This window comes from Chiloscyllium punctatum, chromosome 19 (assembly GCF_047496795.1).
Source record: "Chiloscyllium punctatum isolate Juve2018m chromosome 19, sChiPun1.3, whole genome shotgun sequence".
NCBI lineage: Eukaryota > Metazoa > Chordata > Chondrichthyes > Orectolobiformes > Hemiscylliidae > Chiloscyllium > Chiloscyllium punctatum.
This window is the reverse complement of record NC_092757.1, coordinates 34,301,180-34,328,321: the sequence shown is the minus strand read 5'-3', so window position 1 is coordinate 34,328,321 and position 27,142 is coordinate 34,301,180.

The window sequence follows — 27,142 nt, the reverse complement described above, 5'->3', positions numbered from 1 at the left end:
TGTTCCAACATGTCTCAATTTTGAATGCTTCATTGGGGTCATTTTCTACCTAACAGATAATGCTTCGGGAAGAAGTATTTCAAACCTTTAAAAAAAAGCTGGTGTAATCAAGGAGATGTGGTCAGCTCTCCAGTTGCACAGGTCAGTTCAGTTCGAGTGTTAGTTGAATCAGGTTCACTGTTGAAACTGGACGCACTCCCCCTCCTTCAGTCTTCTGACTTCGTAACCTGTCAGCTTTTTTGTGTAATTTTTACTCTTTGTGCTTCGGGGTTTGTTTATTGGGATTGGTGTAAGTAATTTGGATCAACATTATTAATTGGAGATTATAGGATTGGATGAATTATTCAGGTACAGCACTTTCAGTTCGTTCTGTTTCGTTCCTTATTTTTGTAAATAAATTCTGTTTATTTAAAAGTCGGCAGTCGGACCAGTGAACTCACTCTGAGAATATCCACTATACATTTAACTTCAACAAATGGCAACATTATGGTCTGGGAAACGTGCTTAAGAATGCTTTGAGCGGTCAAGCATGGTGCATTAAACGTACAATAACCCTGATAATTAACAGTCATGAATTAATGAGGCAGTGACAGAATGAAAATGATAATGGCTATGAGACAGAAAGGGCTGTGGCCAGTGACTGAGGAGACCTAAAGGGAGTACATGAATATCTCCCAGTCACGAGTATTCAGCCATCACTGTTTCTGACAAACGGAATGAATTGCAACACAGAGCAAGATAACAGATTACCTTTGTTACATGGAATGCTGAACAACAAAGTGAATAGAACAGGACAATTTTAAATGTGATGTGCAGAATTATATCCTATATACAGACTGTTTAATCACAGGTTATACAGGTTGTTAAGATTGTTTATATCTGGACGGGATATTCAGAAATAAAAACAGACACAGATAACAAAATATGTTGGGTTACTGTGAGTTACAGCAGAGTAAAAATGAGGATACAGCTCATACCGAGCTGGTACAAAGATGATGGGCAGGATGGTAACCATCTTTGCTGAAACTATTCAACGAAATGTATTGAAAATGTTCAGAGACTGAGGAGACAAGTTTAGACATAAAACGCGAAGACAATGTCATAATTAATAAACTATTCCTATTTGTCCATCAAGTGTAGCTGTCTCTAAAAGGCCCTTGACAGGAAAAATAAACTTTGATGAGATCTGCGCGTTTATTTTCAAAACTTAAAGAAGAAACATACTCCACTGTGATACATGTGTCACTGGTACAAGTGATGGGAACAGGAATGGAGCATATTGTCCAAACATAACCGGGGTCAACATCCAGATCAATCAAGAAAAAGCAAAATGTTGTAGATTATGGAAATCTCGAATACAATTGCAAAATTATGGACAAACGCAACAGATGACGCAGAATCTGGGCAGAGACAAATGTTTATGGTATCAAGCCTGAGATGAACCTAAACTGAACAAGTTATGATGGACTCAGAAAGAGTTAATTCCATTTTTCTGAGCTGCGATACTACCTGAACTGCTGGGTTTCTACCCAGCAATGTCAATTGTTGCAATGGCAGGAGATAGAGAGTAATTGTGGGTAGTTGCTTTTTGGACTGGATGCTTGTGCCAAGCAGTGTTTCTCAGAGGTTGGTTCTGGGTTTTCATTGTCAATTATGTAAATGATTTGCGTGAGAATATCGAAGACATGGTTCGTAAGTTTGCGGATGACACCAATATTGGTGGCATAGTGGACAGTGAAGAAGGGTTTCTAAGAATACAAAAAGATCTTGATGAAATGCGTCAATGGACTGACAAATAGCAGATTGAGTTAAAGCTGGATGAATGTGGGGCAGGCAATAGTGTGTGTTTGCTGCTATCTGATGCACGAGGAATGGGATGATTTTAATCCTCATCTCCTGGGTTCAAAACATCGATATCCTTCATGATCTTTGATCGGCCTTTCCCTTATGTTTTTAATGTAGTTGCAGAATGGTTTTGGTTTATCCTTAACCTTATCTGCCCATGCTATCTCATATCTCCTTCTTGCTTGACTGATTTCTCTCGAAATAATGCCATACACTCTTTATATTGACTAAGAGATTAAATTGAATAAAGTTGTCCATATCGAAAGTAAGGTTTTCTTTGATTATTGAATAAAACCTCAGTAACTGTACTTAACCATTGCTCTTTAATCTTATAGCATTACCCTTCATACTTACATAGTGCATCACAACTCCCGTCTTCAGACTGTTGAACGACTCCCACTTGTCAGACATCGTTTTACCTGCTAACAGTCTACTCCAATCAAACTTGATAGGTCCTTGTCCCATGCCATTAACATTTATGGTATTCCAATTAAATAAAAAATAATGAATGCCTTATTCTTTTCCATAACCATTACAAAACTAATCGAGTTATGATTGCAATATCCAAAAACGTTCCTTGTTTATTTCAGTCACTTGCCCTGCCTCTTGCACAAAAGAAGGCATGGCTTTGCACTTTCTCTGTTAGAATCATCCGCATATTGATGAAGTATGTTTTCGTGAAAATATTTATAAATTCTTCACCACCCAAACTTTCCTGACATTGAAATAAAGGAAATTTCGTGCTTCAGAATTGCAATATACTCTTGACTCTCTCGTTTTTCTTTTCTAATTGACGTGATCTCCTCATATTCATAAACGTCTCTAACCATCCTACCATTTGTACAGCTACTTGGAATATCCCCATTGCCGTCTCTATCAATATAATGTCTCACTACATAGAATGAGCAAATCTCCCTGCTAAGATGTTCGCTGCTTTACAGTTTTGATTAGACCAATCTATTCGGAACAGGACATTTCTATTCTAAAATAGATTCCAATTTCCACAAATCTAAATCCCTCAACAACACAGTAAAATTCAGCCGTTGATTTTTCTATTTTATCCCTTTATTCCTTCCCAGCTGAGTTTGGCATTGGGAGTAAATCAGAAAGTGTTGCTTTAAAGGTTTTTGTTTTAAAAACTCTGCCTCACCTCCTAACTTCACTCTGTCCAGCATTAATCTTTCCCGAAAAAAAAGTCTTTCAACCCAATATCTACAATAATGTATGGCTACTCAATCTCACCTTTAACAACGTGCTTGAAATGTTTCGAGACGTTCTTAATCCTCGCACAGGGAAAGCAATACTCCATCCTACATTAACTGTCATTGCCAAAGTACCTCCTGTTGATTCCCCTGGTAGAAAAGTCCACTGAAGCAACAATTCTACAAAATCTTCTCAAACGCTGCTAAATATGAGAATAATTCCAAGTGTCCAATAATTGATTGCTCTTCCATTTTCCTCAGAAAGACAATCCCTTCTGTTGTTCTGAAAGCTGAACGATACGATAGACGAAGAGGCACCGGAGAATTCTGAACTACTTTCTTATCTTTCCCGACAGCTACCCATCTATATGAATGATTTGCTGGATAACATTTTTTTCTAGATCCGCCAGCCATCCTCTCTGTCCCTTATATGTGACCTTAATAATATTATGATGAAAGCAGGACGTTTTTATGACCTTAATAATTTTATGCCGAAAGCAGGACGTGTTTATGACACCTTATGTTAACTTTCATTACCTACAGACAATAATATTAAAATTGAAAAATCTCCACATATGCGTATCAAACATAGAAAACTGAAACAAAATCAAACATTTAGCTAATTAAATGATTTAAATTATTCCTGTTTAATAAACTCCGAGAAGAAAGTAGACTTCTCGGGGCTGAAACTGTGTAGGACTTTTCAGAAGGAAGGTATAACTCCTTATTTAAAAAAAAGAAACGGATTAATATTACAAAACAAAAAAAGTTCATAGTGTAATAAAAGAAACCATTTAAAACATGAATAGACTTTTTCCTTTTTTTTGTACACCACCCTTAAAAGGTTATCTTAAAAAATATTCGTTTGAATGAAAATTGAGTTTATTTTGCTTTCTTGACTGGTTTTGAATGTAAATAAAACAAAATAGAAGAAATAATGTTAAATTTATAAACTATAATATCAACTGGAAAAAAGGCAACATTAAATATTTAACTGCCTGCAATCCCAGGAGCAGCTGTAAGATCCATGCTGCTCCAAGAGCATTTTTTGAATCTGTTTTTACAATATGGAGAAAACTGGGTGTATGTTTTCATAAAGTGTTTCCAATTTAGGATAGACTTGCCGATATGATTTGAACTCCTGCTGTGAGTCTATATGTAGAATTTGTTTGAATCTCATCACTCCAGCTCTTTCAAACAAAATTATGAATTTGTATCTGTCGTCGAGGAAAGGTTTCTTCAGCTCTGCCCATTGCAGGGAAAGACACAATGAAAATTATCCAGGACCACGAAGAACACAACTGTTGCAGTGAAAGCCACCAAAACCCAATTCAATACCAATTACGTACAAGCTTAATAATAAAACATACAGAGGCGCATAGTATAAAAGGAGAATTCAGTTCCATGTCCAAAATAAAATTTGTGGCTCCCTCGTAAAATAAAACCCACCTGCATCATGCTGCAAATTCAACAAAATCGGAAAAGCAAGTGAATGGAATTCTCAATGTTTTCCCTGTGAACAACATCTGAAGAACGGGATAAAATCAAGGCTTAGTTTCGAGCTTCATAAACGATGATGATGAGGATGGGAGGGATGGAGGGATGGAGTTTGGGGGGGAATGATAAATAATGTTGTGGATGACACAAAGATGAGCTGGTGGTTCACAGTGAGGAGGAACGTGTGATGGAACAGGAGCGTATAAACTGGCTGTTCAGGTGGACAGATCAATCACTCATGAAATTTAACACTGATAAATGTGATACCTTTCTGAGGTAACCAACAAGAGCGTACTCAAACTGAAGAAAGGCCAGATTTACTTGATTTCACTTTTACGCAAAGAACGTTGAGAGGTGCTCCTGATGGAGGTGTTTACCAGCATGAGGGTCTACAGAGACTGAACAGAGAGCAGCGCTTCCCCTTACTCGAAGGCTCAATATAAGGAGACACACATTTAAAGTGAAAGTGGCCTCACCATTAATCTGTAAACTGTAGAAAAACTTTCCTATTTCTAACTGTATTTGGTTTTAAAATATTTCAAGATTTATATTGCCTCCTGAAAAATGTGATGTTGAAGCAGTGGTTTTGTTATGTGATCCAGGTTCCCTGTTCCTCGTGCCTCAGTTTTGCAGTCTGTTCATTGAAATAATACACTCTTTTTCCAAACAACTCGCCATTGTGCTCAAACACAGACACATTCTCCTAACTATGATCCACAAATCAATATTTTCCCGGTCCCTTGACATGCCTAGAACTTACTGAAGGCTTATGTACGCTCCACATTTTCCTTTTCTAACATTTTCAATGTTTGTATTGTCCCACAATACATATAGATTGTGGACAACTTCTAACAGAATTCATAATGTAATATTTCTACTCAATATTTAATCTATAAAGTTGCAACAATGCTGAGGTATTTTGTTGTCCCATCAACCCAGTTCCAGCCAGCAGTTGCACCAAATAGTCATTAAATCTCAAAATAACTGCCAAGTCTTTACTTCTGGTCTAAATGGTCATTTGTCCCTTTATTACGAAATGGGCATATTAATTATGGATTGTCCGTCTGACTGAAAAATTTGGATGTGGTTTACTTCAGGCAATTAAACATCAGGAGGTAAGAACAGGGATAGGCTATTTGACTTCCAGGCCTGTTGTCGTAACCAACAAGTCTGGACTCTGATATTTTCTCCACACTGATGTTATGTTCCTTACACACAGAGCAAACTGCATCTCCCTCAACAAACCCGTCGACCCCTGTTACTCCAGCTACGAACGGTGAATAAAATCCAAAGACCTGTAGATGGACCAGACAAGAAAATAGAAAATGGAGTGGCGGTAGGAAATTCTACTGTGCAATTATCCACATTAAACACTGTCTACCAGATATAGCAATCTGCCCCATTTTCTAAGCCTATCAATATTCATCTGTAAAATCTTTAGCTCCTCATTACAGCCTGTTTGAAAACCTAGTTGAATACCATCTGTGAATTTAGTTACTACTCTCTGTCTCCCCTTCCAGGTCATTTGGGAAGATTGCAAACAATTAACGTTTGAGAGCTGAATCTTCACTAGTTTCTGTTGGCCAGAGAAAGACCATTTATCTTAATGCTCTGCTTTCTGTTCGTCAGCCAATCCTCCATCCAATTCAATATTCAACCCTTAACCCCTCGGATCTCACCTGTCAGATCAGTCCTTTACGCAGCACCTTGTCAAATGCCTTCTGAAGTTCAGACGCACAGCATTTGCTGCGTCCCCATTACCCAGTTTGTTGATTACATTCACGAAGAACTCCAGCAGGTATGTCAAGCACTACCTGCCCACCATGAAACCGTGCTGTCATGGTGAATTAATCTTTGTTTTTCCAAATGTTCAATTATTTCCTACTTTCTGGTTGACTGAAGAAACTTCCCCACGACAGAGGTTAAATGCACTGGTCTGTAGTTTGTGAATTTTTCTTATCTCCTCTTTTGAGTAAGTGTACCACATTATTACTTTTCCAAAAATTCATACCGTTCCAGAATCCAAGGATTGTTTTGAATATCCGAACACATCGACTATCTCTGCTGTTACCTCCTTTACTGTGAAAGACTGCAGGCCGAGGGTCTGACCTGCCTATAATCCCATCAATGTATTTAATATCTTCTTCCTCGTCATCGTACTTCCATCATGATCCTTTGCAGTTGTTTTAAATTTTGGGAAGAAATTATCTTGCACTGTGAAAACAGAAAGTGTTGGTTTTACCTCTGCCATTTCTGAGTTTCCCATTATTACCAAGTCATTTTTATCCTCTCAAAGACCAACATTTACTTCAAGCATTCTGTTACTTTTTGTCTACTCGGAGAAGTGTTTTAGTTAATCATTTCTTAAGTTTTCTACTCATTTCCCTTCGTAGTCATTTTGATTTTGTTTTTAATAACCGTTTGCTGACAAGTCAAGTACGTTTCTTCAATTCATTAAATGATGAGGGTGGCGCTGGTTGGACAGCACTCATTGTATGTCCCTAATTGCCCGGAGGGCAGTTAAACGTCGATCAAATTTGTATGGGTTGGAAGTCACAGATAGGTCAGACCAGGTAAGGATGGTGATTTCCATCCCTAAAGAACGTTCATGAAACATATGGGTGTTGCCAACAATGAGCAATGGATTCATTATCATCAATATACTCTTAATTGCAGATTCATAGTGGATTGAAATTCCACCATCTCCCATGGCGGCATTTGAACTTGAGTCCTCAGAACATTATCTTGATGAGCAGTCAGCGATAATACCACCAGGCAAGTACCTCCATGTTATTGTTGACGTCCTTGTTAAGACATGGATCGCTTTTACAATTCCTCTTCCACACAGGAGTACACTTTATTTGAGAGCTTTTGACTATCTCTCGAAGTAGTTGCCACTGTTCTTCAAATGTCCTGTACTTTAATCTTTTTATCATGTCCAATCAAGCCAAGCCCTTCCTCAGGCTAGTAAAATTATCATTGTCCAACACTAAATCTCACCTATGTGACTCTGTCTTTTCTGGCACAGTCTGAATGTGAAACTCCAGCATGTTGTGGTCACACTTTCTAAGATGATACTGTATTACAATATGATTTATCACTCTTTCCTCATTACGTAATACCAAAGCTAGTTCTCAGTTTTGTTCCAATACATGACAATCAAAGAAATGATCTGTCACACTTTCGACGAATCGCTCTTTGAGGCTCGCTTTGCCAAATTGATTAATCCAGTCAATATGCATGCTCAAATTCCTATAATCACTCTTGTGCCCTTGTCTCAAGCAATCGTTAGTCCCTGGTTCATGATATTCCCTCGACTGAAAGTAATTTGTGAGGTGGGGGAGTGGTTTGTGGGCTGGAAATGCTCATCCCAATGGGTTTCTTTTCATGTGTTTTATTTCAAACCAGCCTGATTCATAAGTTTTGTCCCACGTGCTAACATCATTTCTTAATACAGCCTTGGCATAATTCTTACCCAATACAGGCACTCCACCTGCTGCTCCTTCTTGTCTGAATACTGCGTAGCCTTGGACATTTAACACCCCAGTCCTGACGTTCATGTAGCCACATTTCAGTCATGCCCACAATGCCATAATTGTTTTTTCTCTGTTTGCGCTATCAGCTCATTCATTTTATCCAAAATACTGCACACATTTAGTTAAAACTTTTTTTTGCTTAAGTTCTACTGATTTAACTTTCTCTTTTAATACTTGTGTTCACAGGCTCTCCATCCTTATTTATTGATCCCCGATAATAGTGAGCCTTTCATATATTCCAACTTTGAACTCACATTTTTAAAATTTGTATGATTCCTTCTCTCAGCATGGTAATTAAAATGGCTCTGCATGTTTATTTGACAAACCTTTACTTTCTGCCCAGTTTCTGACCTGTTGCTTTGGTTCCCAGCCTCCTGTATCATTATCTTAAATCTGCATGATCACACGTCCCTTCCAGGATGTTGAGGCCCCTCCCGTTAAAGTGCAAACTTCTTTTTGTACAGTCCCACCTGACATGGACGCGATCTGAATCATCAGAAACCATCCTCCGAATCTAGCTTTTTGCCACAGATTCAACTCGACTCTCTTTCTCTTTCTTGTCTCACTTCCAGGTGCCCTGGGCCTAATCCCAAGATTACAACCCTGGAGTTCCTGCTTTTAAACTCACTCCTAACTCCCCGAACTTCGTTTGCAGGACCTTTCAACCTTTCACTCTTCTTTCCGATATCATTGGTATCAATGTGAACCACGACCGCTGTCTGTTCACCATCCCACTTCTGTATGACCTGGGTGTGCTCGAAGACATTCTTGATCCAGGTACCGACCACCCTTTTTATAAAGAAATCATAGAATCATCGAATCCTTACGGTGGGGAAACAGGCCATTTCACACAGAATGTCCATGCTGACCCTTTGAAGAGTAAACCATTCGGAACCATTCCCCTACCCTGTTACTCTGCATTTACCGCTGACTAATGCTCCTAACTGGCACATCGCTGAACACTATTGGCAAAACATAAACAACCCAGACCCAATCCGCTACACTATGTTCAGTTAGCTTTTTCGCTAAAGATACTGACATAACTACTGAGCATTTTCAGCAACTTCTGGTTGTGTCACCAATGATGATTGTTTATTCATAAAAACGCATGCAACACAGAATTGCAAATAAAGCTGAATTTAAACTATCAAAAGAAAACTAAATATTTGGTCGTCCAATGACCCCAGTAAAGGTGCATTACATCTGTGTTGTTCGGGATATGAACGTCATTTGTTCACTTTCCCAATCCATGATTAAAGGAGGTTTTTACATATATTTGATATCAGAAAGTTTGGAAACGTTGTACATTTACTCCTTCATATGGGAATGTGATAACACCACATTCATTCTTTTCATACCAATTACAGAGAATTATTCACAAAACACACACACACATACATATACACCGACACACACAAACACACGCACACACACATGCACACACAATGTAATACTTCGTCGAAGAATGCCAGTAACATTGTAAGTAATTGAAATGATAACTGCAAAGAAGGATTTAACTGAAAGAAGGATGAGAGAAAATGGGTCTTTTTCGAACAGGAAAGACTATTATGTGAAATTACTAAGTTGATCAAATTTATGGAAAACTATGCATGGCAGATAAAAGATATTGTTATGAAGGTATAGAGATATATGGCACATTTAAGATAGACTGGAAGCTGGCACAATGTGTTCTGAAAGAAGTTAAAATGTAACATTTGACTGTGACGCTAATAGCTCCGTTGCCACGAAACAAAAACCAATTCAAATTCTGCCAGTCAGTTCAAATTTTGGCCGAACACACTAAAATCAAATTTATTTGAAATACTTGATGACATCAAAATCAATTAAGTGATGCGATGTTTCGAGGTATAAAACCGGACATTTTGAACATTTAGAGCGAGAACTTCCAAGGATATCAACAAAGATAGACTGCGAGCTGAAGAGCTTCCTGAAAGGTACCTGTCTATAAGAGTTTTTGCACAGCAGAACATCAAAACATACGAGAGAAAACGCAACAGAGGGAAGTCTGCAAAGGAGAATCAAAAAAGCTGACTGGTTTTCAAATGTGATAAAAATTTTTGTAAACCTTATTTTTTTTTTGTTTTATCTGACCAATATTGTAGAGTGGGAGATAAAAGACATGTTTAACCGAAGGGACTTTCAAATTGTTGTTTGTTTTATTATTCTCTGTTAAAATTAAATAATAAAATTGTTAATTTTACTTTAAATGGTGACCTCTGCAAATGGATCTTTGCCACTTGAAATTTAACAGATTACGGCATGAGGTGAACCTTTTCTGTGTGGTTTTGTTTAAATTAGGGGAGGGGTTAACTCTGTGTCGTAATACTTTGGGGCTTTCGTACATGATTTTAACAGGTTTAGACAGATCCAGTCTGAGATTTGGGGAGATCTGATGTATGCAAAAAAAACACAGTCTATTTAAACATTTTCACTTTCGTGTTCGAGATCTTAAAATGAACAGTCAGTGAGACAACTTGCTAATGTCGATGACTTGTGGTAGCTTAAATTAAAAGCGAGAGAAATGGCTGTTAGAAATGTTAAGAGGACTTTGAAGACGATTCTCAAATTTGCGACGAAATTTTACAAAGGAAGATAAAGGCCAAACTTTTAGAATTAGCAAACAATTTTGATTTGGATTTTAGTAAGGACAAAAGTAAAGCTGAAATTGTCCGGGAATTTCTCAAACACTAAGGTGTGTCAGAAACACAGACAAGTGCAGTAGATTTTTAAAAAAGTTAAATTACAATTGAGGAAAATGCAGTTTAAAGATAAACAAAGGGAGAATGAAAGAGAGAGAGAAGAAACAGAAAACAAGACAGAAGAGAGAGAGAGGAAAAATGAGAGAAGGAGAAATTTCTTAGCTGACCAAAAAGAGAGAGAATTTCAACTTGAGAAGTTGCGATTTAGTCAGCAAAGTCAGATTAAAAGGATCAAGATTAAAAGGGAAGGTAATATAATATAAAAACTATGTCAAAACTCTGCAACATTTTAACGATAAAGATGTTGAAGCCTTCTTAATCTCATTTGAAAAATTGGCTAGGTATTTGGAGTGGTCCAATGATTTATGGGTAATGCTAGTTCGCATTAAACTGGTAGGCAGTGCGAGTGAGGTATTTTCTCCGCTGTCAGATGAGGGGTCAAGAAATTCTGAAGACGTCAAACAAGCTATATTAAGTGCTCACGGATTGGCACCAGAATCATATCATCAGCAGTACAGAAACATAAAGAAGAAATCGGGTCAGACATATGTTGAGTTTGAAATAATAAAACATAGGCATTTTGACAGATGGATGCTTGCTTTAAGGATCGATATGACCTATGCGGCTCTAACAGAGATTATTCTGCTGAAGGAGTTGAAAAACTCACTTCCAGGGATGATAAGAATTCACGTGGAGGAACAGAAAGTTCAGAAATTAAGGGCAGAAGAATTAGCAGATGAAAACATGTTGCTGTATACGACACGCTTTCAGCCAGAATTTCGTCCTGACAAGGATCGAATTTGGGAGAAGTGGAGATGCTACACTATGAAAGAAACAGGAGAGAATAAGAGTTTACCACAGGTTAAAGACGATGCCCAAGAGGATGTAATGGAGGTGTAAGGCCTCAGGTGCTTTCACTGTAATAGAGTGGGACACAGAAAATTATAGTGCTGGTGGTTTTAAAAAGGCACTGGGAAAAGTTGTATCACTGACATAAGGTGGGATAAATAAGGTCACAGTGCAGTTTGTTAAGAAAGGCATTATGGGAGAAGATGTTGTAAAAGAAACTAAGCTGGTGGCATTAGTAGATGTATGAAAGGAAATTCCAATAAGAGCTAAGGAGCTGCACGACAGTGCACAGCTTAGGCAGAGGCTGGGAACGGAGTTCATACCTGATCTCGATGAAGAATTCACCTCTGTGAGTAAAATTTACTCAAAAACTACAGGGGGAGAAGGAGAAGAAGTTATGATTTTGAGAGATCCAGGATCTAACCAGTTTCTAATAGTAAAAAACTCAGCAAATTTGCAGTCTTTCTGAGCTGTTACCCAAGAATGTCGTAATTTGTGGGATACATGGAAAGAAATTTAGCTTTTCTGTACATAAGATTAGGTTGGAGTGCTTACTCAAATCTGTGGAAGTAACCGTGGGAGTGACTGACAGAGTGTCAATTCTAGGAATCTAGTTTGTTCTCAGCAATGATTTAGCAGGGTCCATGTTGGGAGCGACACCCTTGTTGTGGAGAAGCCCAAGGAAGCCCAAGAAACTGAGGAAATAAAACAGAAATATCCTTGTATTTTCCCGACTATCCAGTAACCAGATCCCACTTTCATAAGTCAAAGCATGAAGCACAAACTACAGACAAAGATGAATGAGTTAAGGTTCAGTTAGCTGCTACCCTGTTTGACGTAATGGTGCAGGGGAAATCATTACACTCGCTGCGTCATTGTCACTCTGATCTCATCACGCTCTCTGTCAGCGTTACCTTGACGTCCTCTCACTCGCTCCATCACTGTCAGCCTGACCCGTCACACACTTAGTCACCATCACACTGAACCCGTCAAAGTCACACTGATTCCCTCACACTCACTCCTTCACCCTGACACACTCACACTCTTTCCGTCACCATCATCCTTCCCCATCACTTTCACTATCACTGTCACAAATGACGCCCTACGATCATTCTATCACTGTCACACCAGCGCTTTCACACTCATTCTGTCACCGTCACCCTGACCCCTCTCACTCACTACATCACTGTCATTCTGAGGCCCTCACACTCTCTCCATCACCATCATCCTCACACATCACTCTCACTCGATCACTGTCACCATGACCACTTCCAACTCACCTCGTAACCGTCACCCTGACCACCTCATATTCATTCTGTCACCATCACCTTGTCACCCTCATACTTCGCCCTTCACCGTCATGCTGCCCCCTCCTACTCTCTCCATCACCCTACGTCCTCCCATTCACACTCTATCACCGTAACACTGACCCATCACAGTCACCCTGAAAGACGACCACAAACTCCCCTACTGGACACTCATCCACTGTAACGGTAAACCCCACACACATTTTCCCCACCATTCCGGTCACTTCGCCGCATGATCCCCATCATCCCACATACCCCCCTGCACAATTCACAAACGTCAAGCTCAATCCCACAAAATCTTCCACCATCATGTTCACTCCCGTGCACATTTACCAACTGTCACACTCACCCGCCCACACCCCAACACTACCGTCAATGTCTCTGCACCACATAATCTCCTAGCGTCATGCACACCCCCTACAAAAACAGTCTTACTCCACCACACAATCCCCCACCAAGCTCACTGCCCCCCACACTGCCCCACAGTCAGGCTGACTTTCCTACCCACCAGCCCGATCATCACTCTCACTCCACTGCACGCTCGTCCACAGTCACGTGCACACACCTGTACATTCTGGTCCATCAAAATAATATCCCCAAACAGTTTCCACCGTCAGACTCTCTGCCCTGCATACACACCACTGTAACACTCCCTCCACTGCACATTCCCTCACCACCACATTCCCCCACCACCAGATGCACTGCCGTGCACACTCCCACACCATCATGTTCACTCACCTGCACACACCCCACTGTCACGTTCCCTCCCCCACTCATTACCACACCGTTACACTCACTGCCCTGCGCACACCGCACTAACACGCTGACACTCCTATACACACCCCACTGTCATGCTCACTACTCACTCATTACCCGATCATCGCATTCACCGTGCCACACTCTCCCTCAACATCATCCTCACTCCCCTACTCACTGCCATTCCGTCACGCTCATTCCTGCGTCCACTACCTCACTGTCACGCTCACTCTGCCAATCGTTCTGCGCCATCACTCTCACCCTCGAGTACACTTCTCTTCTGTCACACTTACCCCACTCACATCCCTACCGTTGCACGCACTCCAACGCACACTTCCCCACCTTCATGCTCACTCCACAGCACACCACTCCAAAGTCACACTCACTGCCCTGCATATGCCTCCACGGTCACCCTCACTCCCCTGCCCATTCCCACACCGACAAACACACACACACGCATACAGTTCCCTTCACCATTATGCTCACTCCCCTACACTGTCCACCACAGTCATTCTCAACCCCCCGCACACTCCACCACTGTCACTCTCGCTCCCCGTACAATTCACCATCTTCACACTCTCATTCAGATACGTTCCCACTGCCACACTCACTCTCCCAACACCAGGCTCAAGCTCCCGAAGCCTCCTACACTCTAATGCTCACTCCTTCACACACTCTACCCAATCACACCCACTCCCCCACACACCTCCACCTTAATGCTCACTTTGCACATACTCCCCTACCATCATGCTCACTCCCTCCCACACTTTCTCACGCTCACTACCCCACAATCAGGTCACTCCACTGCACTCTACCCCATAGTCATGCCAACTCACCTCACTCTCCCTCACCGTAACTCTCAGTTCCCCATGCTCTACCCCACTGTCTCACATACTCCCACACTCTCCCCACTGTCATGCTCACTAATCCGGACAACACACCACTGTCACGATAATTCCCCACACACTCCCGCAGCATCGCAGTCACTCGCCCATACACTGCCTTACTCTCGTGCTCACTACACCACCACCAGCATCACTCCACTGCACGCTACACCACCGTCACGCTTACTCCTCGCACTCTCCAGTACTGTCACACTGACTTCACTTGCATTAATCCACCATCTCGTAAACTGTCACACCCTCCCTACCAGCAAGCTCACTCACCAAAACAACACTTCACTGTCACACTAAATCGCCTCCACAATTCCCCAGCATCACACCAGACTCTCTCCCAACATCGCATTAACGCCCTCGCACACACCCACGATCAAGCTCACTCCTCCGCACACTTCTCCAACGTCATGGTCACTCCCCAACACTTTTCCCCAGCAAATCTCACTAACACATCGTCACGCTCACGTACACACAGATTCACCGACTGGTAGGCACAAACCCACCACACTCTCCCACGATCACACTCAACCTCGAAATCTTCCCCACGGTTACCCTGTCTCCCTGCTCAGTCCGCCATCGTAACACTCAAAACCCCACACACCAACCCCACCGTCACGCACACTCCCACACACCTTCCCCATCATCACGCACACTCCCACACGGACTCCTTCACCATCATGCTCACTTCCCCACACATGTAACACATCGCCACTCTCACTCCTCCTCACAGTCCCTTGCCATCATTTTCACTTCCCAGCACACTCTCCCAAAATCATTCTCACACAGCGCACACTCTCCCACCGTCACGGTCACTGTCAAGAACACTATTCTAATACCTTTCTCACACCCCCACGCACTCTTCCACCATTATGCTCAATCCACTCATACTACTCCATCATCACAGTCACACCCCACCTACCAATCCTTTCATTGCTCTCGTAAGATCACACACTACCACTATGTCACGCTCATCAATCCTACCATCACTATCACCCCTCCGTGCATATGCCCGTTCTAAATTGCACTCCCCCATACACATGTCCACTGTCACGCTGACTCCCCGACACACCAACACTAGCTCTCATGCTCACTCCAACACACACTACCCCATCTTCATGCTCACCCCCACACACACATCAATCACACCATCACTCCCCATCCTCCATGCACACTCACACTATCAAATACACTCCCCAACGCACTCCCCAAACGTCACTCTCACTCCCCAGAACACTCTCCCACCGTCATTCTCAAACCATACGCAATCCCCCACCATCACAATTGCTCCCATGCATACTCCCCAACTGTCACGCTCACTTCATCACAATCACCCCCACCGTCATGCTCACTCCCCTGCACACTCGTCCACAGTCACATGGATCACACACCCATCATCCCACCAATAGACCTGCACTCTCCCCACTGTCACACCGATTGACCTGCACACACCCCACTGTCGAGCTCACACCCCTGCACACTGCCCCATGTCACGTTCATTCCCCCACATACTGTCCCACTGGCACACTCACACCCACAAACGCTCCCCCACCGCAACGCTCACAACCACAGAAACTCCCCGACCGTCATACACACTGCAAACATAATCCCTCACCGTCACATTCACTGACATACACTAATCCCACCATTACTATCACTCCTGCCGCACATACTCTCCATCACTTACACTCCCCTGCACACTCGCCCTCTGTCCCGCTCTATTCCTGAGACACCAAACCCAGTTTCACGCTCACTCCCACATACACTCTGCCACCATCACACTCACTCCCCCACACACGAATCACTCCACTATGCTCACTCCTCCAAGCACATCCCTGTCATCAATTACACTCTCAACGCACTCCCTCAATGTCACTCTCACTCAGCAGCACACTCTTCCACTGTTACTGTCCACCGCTGTCACGCTGACTCCCACACCGCCACACTCCATCTACTGCATTCACCACCACCATCACACTCACTCCCCACCATACACGCCCACAGTCACATGCACACCCGCCCACACCGCCCCAACAGCCCAGCATTATTCCCAATGCCACACTCACTGGCCTGCACACAGCCTACTGTCACACTCACACCCCTGCCCACTGCCCCATGTCATGTTCATACCCCATATTCGGTCCCACTGGCATGCTCACACGCCACACGTCCCCCCACCATCACACTCACATCTCCATCAACTCCTTGACCATCACACACACTGCCACACATAATCCACCACCGTCATGCTCACAACCCCACTCACCAACAAAACCATCATGCTCACTCATGCACTCACTGACACTTTTGTCTCTCTCACACGTGCACACACTCTCCCACTCTGACACTCAATGGCCCAAACATCAACACACCTTCACGCTCACTGCCCACGATGTCCACACCGTCTCAATCAGGCCCCCACACACCGAACCCATTGCCACTCTCACTCCTATGCGCACACTCCCTCTGTCACTTTCTCTCCCCCAGCACAGTCCATCACCATCATTGTCACTCATCCGCACACTCCACCAGTCACTCTCATTCCCCAGCACACTGTCCCACCATCATTCTCAATCCCCACTCCGTCCACCTTCGTCATGTTCACACCCACGCATATTCTCCCACGATCAAGCTTACTCCCCTGCATGTGCCACCACTGCCACACTCCCTCGCCCTCTCAATTACCCACCATAACGCTCACTCTGTCGCACACTCTCCCAGCATCATACGAACGGCAATGCACAGTACATACCGTCACACACACTGCCCTGCACACACAAGCGTAATGCTTAGTCACCTACTCGTTATCCCACCATCACATTCATTTCCCCGCACACTAACCTTCCATAATGCACATTCCCGCCTCTCTCCTACAATCGCGTTTACTTCTTCACCCAGTACCCAACGGTGACTCTCACTCGACCGATCACTCCTCCACCATCACTCTCACTTTCCGTATACTGTTAAACTGCAACACTCACTCCCCCGCACTCCCCTTCCATCATGCTCGCTCGCCTGTGCATCATTCCAAAATCAAACTCAAGCCTTCCACTCTCCCACACTGACACACTCACTCCGCCACACTGTCCCACATCCTCACTTACATTCCCCTGCATACTACACAACCATCATGCTCACTCCCCTGAACACTGCCCCACCATCATGCTCACTCCCATACAGAGTATCCCTTCATCACACTCACTCCCAAGCACGATCCCCACCAAAGCTCTTGCACCCACGTACACACCCCTACTGTCACACTCTCTCCTCCAGACAATCTACCACTGTCACGCTCACTCCAACACCATCAGGCTTATTCCCCAACACAAAGCCCCCAATACTCACTCCCTCACACACTCGCCCAGAACCACAGTGACTCCACCACACACACACCCAACCTAATGCTTACTGTGCCGCACACTCCACCAACATCACTCTCACTCCTCTGCATACTCACCTACTCTCATACTCACGACCTCTCCTCACAATCATTCCACCACACATTCAGCCACCATCACGTTCATTCCCCTGCACAAGACCCCACTGTTACACTGAGTCCCCATACTCACACCCACGATCACACTTACTGCCCTGCGAACACCCCCTATCTCAGAAACTCTCACACTGTCCACTACCCTCCTGTTCACTCACTCACACAACACATCACTGTCACACGAAATGCCCAATGTGGTCCCCATCATCACACTCAGTACCTCGCCATGACTGTCAGTCCCTCCCATACATCCCATCTTAAAACTCCTTCTCCCACATACTTTCTCACCCACTATCACTCCACAACACTTTTCCGCAGCATCATGCTCACAACCCAACAAATTCCACCACCAACTCTCAACCCCCGCACAATCCCCCACCATCACGTTCCCGACCCGACTAACAACCCCACTGTCACTATCACTCCCACATAAAACTCCCCACTTCACACTCATGGCCCCTTACACTAACTAACCGTCACTATCACCCTCCCACGAACTCCTTCACATTTAAGCTCACAACATGGACACTCCCCCACTATCACTCTGAGTTCACCACACACTGCCCTGTGACGCACTTACGCACCCAACACACTCATCCATCGTCACTCGCTCTAGCAGTGCAATCACCCACCATCACTCTCAATCTGCTGCTCAGTCCCCCACTGTCATACTCACTCCTCCACACTGTGAACGATCGTGAATTTCAGTCCCTTGACAATTCCCCCACACTCCCATCACAGTCTCCCTCTGTCCGTCTTATGCCCACACATACGCCCCTGCTGTCACGCTCACTCCCCCACACATTCCACACCATCACACTTAATCGATTGAACACCACTCCAACCTCACACTCACTCTTGTGCAAACCCCTCCACTGTCATGCTAAATCCATCACACATACCCGCACCATCATGCACACTCCACTGCATGCTCAGTTCCTCACACACTCGGCTTACGTCTTGCTTCCGCCGCCACAAAGGCCACCACTGTCAATGTCACTCCCTCACACATTCCACCACTGTCATGCACACTCCCACACACACTCTGCCACCATCATGGTTACTGACCGCAGCACACCCCCACCATCACTCTCACTCACCTGCACACTCCCACACTATTACGCTCAATGTCCCACACACTCCCCCACCAGATTTCACTCCCCTGTCCACTCCCCAATGCCATGCTCACGCTCCCACAGCCTCCCCCGCTGGCATGCTTGAACCTCCATACACAATCTCCCAGTTGCACACTCATTACTGAGCAAACTCCTCCACCGTCACTCCCACACACCCACGTCAATCCCCACCATCACTATCAGTCACCGACACTGTCCCCACCGTCACGCTCACTCAGACACACACTCCTCCTGCCACGCAGTCACACGCCCTGCACACTCAACTAAAGTCACACTCACTCCCCAAATACACCCCACACTATCGCACTCACTCCCTCACACACATCACATCAATTCCCCGATTACTCCTCACTAACATTCACTCCCCACACACTCCCCAGTGTTACACTCACTCCCTCGCAAACCCGCCCACCTTCACACTCTCTCTCCCCCGCACACTCACACATCATCCTACTCACTCTCCCACATGCTCACCCACCATCACACTCACTCTCGTACACACTTCCACACTGTCACGCCCTCTCCCCAAACACTCCCACGTGACACACCCACTTGTTCTGCACACTCAACCACCATCACTCTCACACCCCGTGCACAATAACCCAGCATCACATTAACTCTGCCGCACACTGCCCCATCACCACGCTCCCTTCACTGCAACTCCCCACCACCATTCTCACTCCCCCACGCACTGACCAGCGCCACGCTCACTCTTCAACAGACTCCTGCACTGTCCAGATCACTCCTCCGCACACTCCCACACCATCAGCCTCAGTCACCCAATCTGACCCCCAAAGTCACGCTCGCTTGGACAGATGCTCCCCCGTGATACAGACACTTGCCCTGCTCACTCAACCACTGTCACTCCAACTCACAGCACACTCTCCCACCAACACACCCACTCCCCCACGCAGCAACATATCATTACTTTTACCCCTGCATACACTCCCCAGCCATCTCATTCACTCCCCTGCTGACCAACCACACTGTCATTCTCATTCTCTGCACTCTCCCATCACCACACTCACGCCTTCGCACATACAACACCATGAAGGTAACTTCCCTGCGCACACCACCAACTACTCTCACTTACCCCAATCTCACGATAACTCCCTCACAAACTTCTTCAATGTCACTCTCACTCCCCCATACTCTCACCCACCATCGTGGTAACCCATCCACACACTCCCCCACCATCATGTTCACTCCCCCGCACACTATCACAACGTCACTCTCACTCCCTCCACACACTCCATGACCCTCATCCTCAGTCCCCACAATCTCCCATGCTGTAATGCTCATTCCTCCACACACTTCCCACGACACAATTACTTGCAATGCACACTCAACCAATGTCACGCTCATTCCCTGCAATCTCAGCAACAACAGACTCACTACCTACACAATAACACTTATGAGATTACTCCCCCAGTCTCTTACATACCGTCGCGTACATTCCCACACTCGCCAATCCTACCAGCATGCTCACTCCACAAACACTCCCCAACATAACATACACTCCATCACTTACACCACACCATCAAGCTCACTCTCACATGCACACCCCCACCAATTCTCACTCCCCCGCACACTCTCCGACCGTCACAATCTCTTGCCCCACACACTGAACCACGGTCGCTCTCACTCCCTACACACCCCACCACTATGTCATTCATTCACCACACACCAACCCTATCGTCAATTTCACTCCCTGGACACTGTCCAACCGTGACTTTTACTCACAAATCACCAATCTCACCGTTACACTCACTCCCTGCACTGTCGTACACCAAAAAACACAGGCACTCGCACAACTACACCATCAAGCTCACTCCCCTGTACACTGTCCCTCCAAATCGTAATCTCCTGCACACTTCTCCAATGTCATGTTCATTCCCCCACGCAACCCCCACCAACTTTCACGACTCCTCTCTCTCCCCCAGCATCACCGCTCACTTCCGCCCAGATTGCCCCAGTGGCCCATAGAACATAGAAGAATACAGCACAGTACACACCCTTTGGCCCTCGATGTTGCGCCGATCCAAGCCCACCTGACCTACACTAGCCCACTATCCTCCATATGTCTATCCAATGCCCGTTTAAATGCCTATAAAGAGGGAGAGTCCACCACTGCTACTGGCAGGGAATTCCTTGAACTCAGGACTCGCTGAGTAAAGAATCTACCCTGAACATGTGTCCTATACCTACCACCCCTTAATTTAAGCTATGCCCCCTCGTAATAGCTGACTCCATACATGGAAAAAAGGTTCTCATGGTCAACCCTATCTAAAGCCCTAATCATCTTGTACACCTCTATCAAGTCACCCCTTAACCTTCTTTTCTCCAATGAGAACAGCCCCAAGTGCCTCAACCTTTCCTCATACAATCTTCCTACCATACCAGGCAACATCCTGGTAAACCTCCTCTGCACCAGTTCCAGTGCCTCCACATCCTTCCTATAGTATGGCGACCAAAACTGCACACAATACTCCAGATGCAGCCGCACCAGAGTCCTATTCAACTGCAACATGACCACAGAACTCCGGAACTCAATTCCTCCACCAATCAATGCCAGTACACCATATGTCGTCTTCACCACACTATTTACCTGGGCGGCAACTTTCAGAGATCTGTGTGCATGGACACCAAGATCTCTCTGCTCATCCACACTACTAAGTATCCGACCATTAGCCCAGTGCCCCATCTTTTTGTTACTCTTACCAAAATGAATCACCTCACACTGAGCTACATTGAACTCCATTTGCCTCCTTTCTGCCCACCTCTGCAGCTTAGCTATATCCCGCTGTAACCTGACACATCCTTCCTCACTGTCAACAACTCCACGAACTTTCGTATCATCCGCAAACTTGCTCACCCAACCTTCTAGCCCCTCCTCCAGCTCATTTATAAAAATGACAAACTGCAATGGTCCCAAAACAGATCCTTGCGGAACACCGCTAGTAACTACACTCCAAGATGAAGCTTTACCATCAACTACTACCCTCTGTCTTCTTCCAGCCAGCCAATTCCTAATCCAAACCTCCAACTCACCCTCAATGCCATACCTCCGTAATTTTTTGTGGTAGCCTACCATGGGGAAACTTATCAAACGCCTTCCTAAAATTCATATGCACCACATCTACCACGTTCCCCTCGTCCACCTCCTTAGTCATCTTCTCAAAGAATTCAATAAGGTTTGTGAGGCATGACCTTCCCTTCACAAGACCATGCTGACTATCCTTGATCACACTATTCCTATCCAGATGTTCATAAAACCTATCCCTTACAATTCTCTCTATGACTTTGCCCACAACAGAAGTGAGACTCACTGGCCTATAGTTGCTAGGGTTATCCCTACTCCCCTTCTTGAGCAAGGGAACCACATTTGCTATCCTCCAGTCTTCTAGCCCTGTTCCTGTCGACAACGAGGACATAAAAATCAAGGCCAATGGCTCTGCAATCTCCTCCCTTGCCTCCCAGAGAATCCTAGGCGCACTCAGACTCCCACGCACTCTCCTTGCATCATGCTCACCAGCCTGCAAACTCCCTCACCATCGATCTCACTGCCGGAAGTAATTCCTTCACCATCGCCCTGAAGCACCCACACTCTCCCCCATCGTCATGATCACTCGCCCACACGCTCCCCGCCACGCAATCACTTCTCCCACACACTCAACCACTGTCAATCTCACCCCTCACACATTCCCCCATCATCATACTCACTCTTTCAAATACACCAGAACATCAAGTTCACTCCCCCACACACTCCTCCACCAATGTTCCCACTTGGCACACTCACCCACCGTGACACTCAGTCCCCCTCACACTCCCCCATGGCATGCTCACACCTCCACACACTACTCCAGTATCACGCTCACTTCCCCACAAACTCCCCACCAATCTCTCTTCCTCCTCACATAATCCACCACGATCGCACTCACTCACCCACACTGCCCCCTGCAACACACTCACTTTTCCCACACATTCCCACACCATCACTCTCAATCGCAGCACATTCCTCCAACATCACCTTCACTCCCGCACACAACGACAACTTCATCACTCACACCCACACACTCTCCTCCACTGTCATCCTCACTCGCCCAACAGGCGAACACCAACCTCAGTCTCACACCTCTGCACAATGATCCACTGTCATTCTCAAACTCATGCACACTCCCCACAATCATATTAACCGCCCCACAAACACCGTCACTGTCACACTCACTGCTGCGCAAACTTTCCCACCATCATGCTTAATCTCCCACAGTCAGGTTAAATCCACTGCACATTACCCCACCGTGAGCCTCACTACACCAAGCACATCCATTCCAAAGTCACAATCACTGCCCTGCACACTCCCCCATTCTCATACTCATTCTCCTGCACACGCCCCCACCATCATGGAAACTCCTCCATACAACGCCCCACCATCATGCTCACTCCTCACACATGTCGTCTGCCTTAACTCTTCATTCCCTGTACACACCACCCACCATCATGCTCACACCAGCGCACAAACCATCATTGTCACGCTCACATCACCACACACTCCTTCACTGGCACCCTTCCACCACTGTACACTCTTGCACTGTCACTCTCACTCCCCCTCATAGTCCCCCATGGTCTCACTATAAGCCTCAAACACTCCCCCACTGTCATACTCACTACCCTGCACACACCCACCATCACGCTCATGCCCTGCACACTCCTTCACGTTAACTTTCACTTCTGCACTCACTCATCAACCATAAAACTCACTCTCCCTCACAATCCCCCACTGTGATGCTCACTCTCCAACACACTCCCCCACCATCACACTTACAGCCCCGCTCACGCACCCACTGTCACCCTCACTCCACCGCACTCTACGCCACTGTCAAGCTCACTCCCCTTTTCACTCTCACGAGTCACGGTTACTATAATGTTCACTCCGTCACGGTCATGCTCATTACCCTGCACAATCTCCCACTATCACACTTACTCCCCACACTCACTGCCCTACTCATTTCGCCACTGTTTCACTTACTTTCCAAAGGTTTCCCTGCCAATATACTCACCCCCCTGTACAATTGCCCACCATCAAATTCACAATCGCACACAGTCTCCCAACTTCATGCTCACCCCCCACACAGTCCTACACTGTCACGCTCCCCCCAAACCATTCCCCACCGTCAACCTTACTCCCACGCTCAGATCACGATCACTGACACACACCCTTTGGCACCATCACACTCAGTCCATCAACCGCACTCCATCATCACCCTCACTCCCTGCACTCTCACCCACCATCACGCTCGCTCCCCGGTACACACGCCCACTGTTCTGCTTTCTCCCTCTTAGTCACCCCCACTGTCACACACACTTCCTTGCCCACTCCTCCACCATTTCGCCGACTCTCTCGTGCACACCTCATCATCAAGCTTTCTCCTTGTCCACTCCCACTGTCATGGTCACTCCTCTGCACAACCTGCAAAGTCATGCTCACTCCCCCACAATGTCTTTCACCGAACTTCCCTTCCTCTGTACAGTCCCCCACCGTCATACTCACTCCCCACACACTCATCCATGTCACTGTCGCACCACGACACATTCCAATACTGTCACTCTCAATTCCCCTGATATTCCCCTGCATTACTCTCACACCTTGCACACTCGCCTAACCAAAGCTTACTTGCTCACACCGTTGCTGATCATCACACTCCCACGCCACACACAATTCTCCCATAATGAACTCTCTGCCGCACACTCCTACACTATTACATTCACTCCGCCGCAACTCGCACGCTTTAGATTAGATTAGATTGCTTACAGTTTGTAAACAGGCCCTTCGGCCCAACAAGTCCACAGCGCCCCGCCGAAGGGCAACCCAGCCAGACCCCTACATTTACCTCTTACCTAACACGACGGGCATTTTAGCATGGCGAATTCACCTGGCCTGCACATCTTTGGACTGTGGGAGGAAACGGGAGCACCCAGAGGAAACCCACGCAGACACGGCAGAACGTGCAAACTCCACACAGTCAGTCGCCTGAGGCGGGAGTTGAACCCGGGTCTCTGGCGCTGTGAGGCAGCAGTGCTAACCACTGTGCCACCATGCCACCCATACTCATGCTTTCATGCTCATTCCATCATCGTAAGATTCACTCAACCGCACACACCTTGATCATAAACCTCACTCTTCCCTTTCTGTCATTGTGAATTCCTCACACACACACACACCATCAAACTCACAACACTGCACTCTGTCCACAAAGTCCTCCACCAAACTCTGCCTCCTTCGTCCACTACCGCACCATCTTTCTCACTATCTCACTCAATGCCCCACCGTCGCACTCACTCCCACGGTCAATTCCACACAATCACGCTCACTCCTTCAAACACTACACCACTTTCACGCTCAGTCCCCTCATCACTCCTCCACCATGTTGCTCAATCTCCTGCACACTAACACACCCTCAGGCTCACTCAACCAGACTCTCCCATCATCACGCTAACTTCACCACCCACACACCAATCATCACACTCACTCCCCTGCAGACCACACCACCGGTCACTCGCACTCACCTGCACACTACCCCAGTGTCACAGTTACTCACAGAGGCGCCCACCATCATGCCCACTACTCCACGCATTCCTGACCATAAAGCTCACACTCCCTTTGACCCAATCTCACACTCACTCCTACAAATACTCCCCCACCATCGCATTTGCTCCCCGACAATTCCCTAATTTCACACTCATTACCCGCACACTAACCACTTTCATACTCACTCCCATGCACTCTTCCCTCCATTGTGCTCAATCCCCCGTACATCACACCTATGTCATACTCACTCTCCTGCACACACTCCAAATTCATGCTCACTTCATCGAATAACCACCACCGTCATGCTCATTTCCCTGCACACTCCCCCACCCTCACGATCACTCTACCACAAACACCTCTGCCATCACTCTCACTTCCCCACACAATCCCGCACTGTCACTCTCACTCTCCCATCACTCCCAAACCGTCATTCTCACGCCCCTGCACACTTCCACATAATCACTCTCACTCTCCCGCACACTCCCACACCATCACTCTTACCCCACCACACACTCCCGCACCACCTTGCTCACTCTGCTGCACATTCCCATACCTTTATGCGCATGCGGCTACTCACTCCCCCGCTGTCATGCCCATTCCGCTGCACACTCCCACACAGTGACACTCCTTCCCAATACACACTAACTTCTCTGACATCATCGCGCTCATTTCTCTGCACACTCCCCCACCACTATGCTCACTCTGCCGCACACTCCCCCACTGTCACACACACACCCCCGCACAAGACTACCATTACGCACACGCTCCTGTACACTTCTCTGCTGCCATGATCACAGCCCTGCACACTGCCCTATGTCAGGATCACTCCCCCAGACACTCGTCCACCATCGTGCTCAATTTCCCGCACACTAACGCTCCCTCACACTATCTCCTCACACACTCCCTCATGACCACGCTCACTTTCTCGCACACTCACCCATCATCACATGCACTCCCCTGCACACCTATCCAAAGACACACCCACAACCCCACACACTGACCTACCATCACGCTCACTCTACCAGACACTCCGCCACTATCACTCTCACTCTCATGAATACACATCCCATCATCACACTCACTCCCCTGCACAATCCCTCACTACCAAGCTTACTCTCTATTACATTCCCTAATCTCATCCTCACTGGCCAGCACACTAGGCCACTGTCATCTCACTGCCCCGTATGCTTCCCTTGTCTCACTCTCACTTTTTGAAGACTCACCAATGTCAATATAATGATGTGCCCACTCCCCCATCGTGATGCTTCGTCTCCAGCAACACTGCTTAATTGTCATGCTCACTCACCAACACACAACCC